Below are 305 nucleotides of genomic sequence, written 5' to 3'. Positions count from 1 at the left end.
AAAAAAAAAAGAGGTGGGAGGGGATTACAATCGATGTTTACAGTATCGGTAATTAAGGAGAAAAAGCAAAGTTGTTTCACTTCATGCGCTCACAGGTAAACTTCCCAAAGAGACGGTACAAACATCATTGTGTCAAAGCGGGAGACGTAACCAATAAGAACAAGCTTATCAACAAGGGACTGATGATGCAATTCAAGAGCTTTAGCTTGAGTCCCGAGAAATAACTTCTTATAATCCTTAATTTCCCAAGCTTGGTAGTCTATACAATCGACAGTCGATCGGTTTTGAAATGTCGTATCTGAATT

The sequence above is a fragment of the Penaeus monodon genome, chromosome 24 (assembly GCF_015228065.2).
Source record: "Penaeus monodon isolate SGIC_2016 chromosome 24, NSTDA_Pmon_1, whole genome shotgun sequence".
NCBI classification, from domain to species: domain Eukaryota; kingdom Metazoa; phylum Arthropoda; class Malacostraca; order Decapoda; family Penaeidae; genus Penaeus; species Penaeus monodon.
This window is presented reverse-complemented; position numbering follows the sequence as displayed.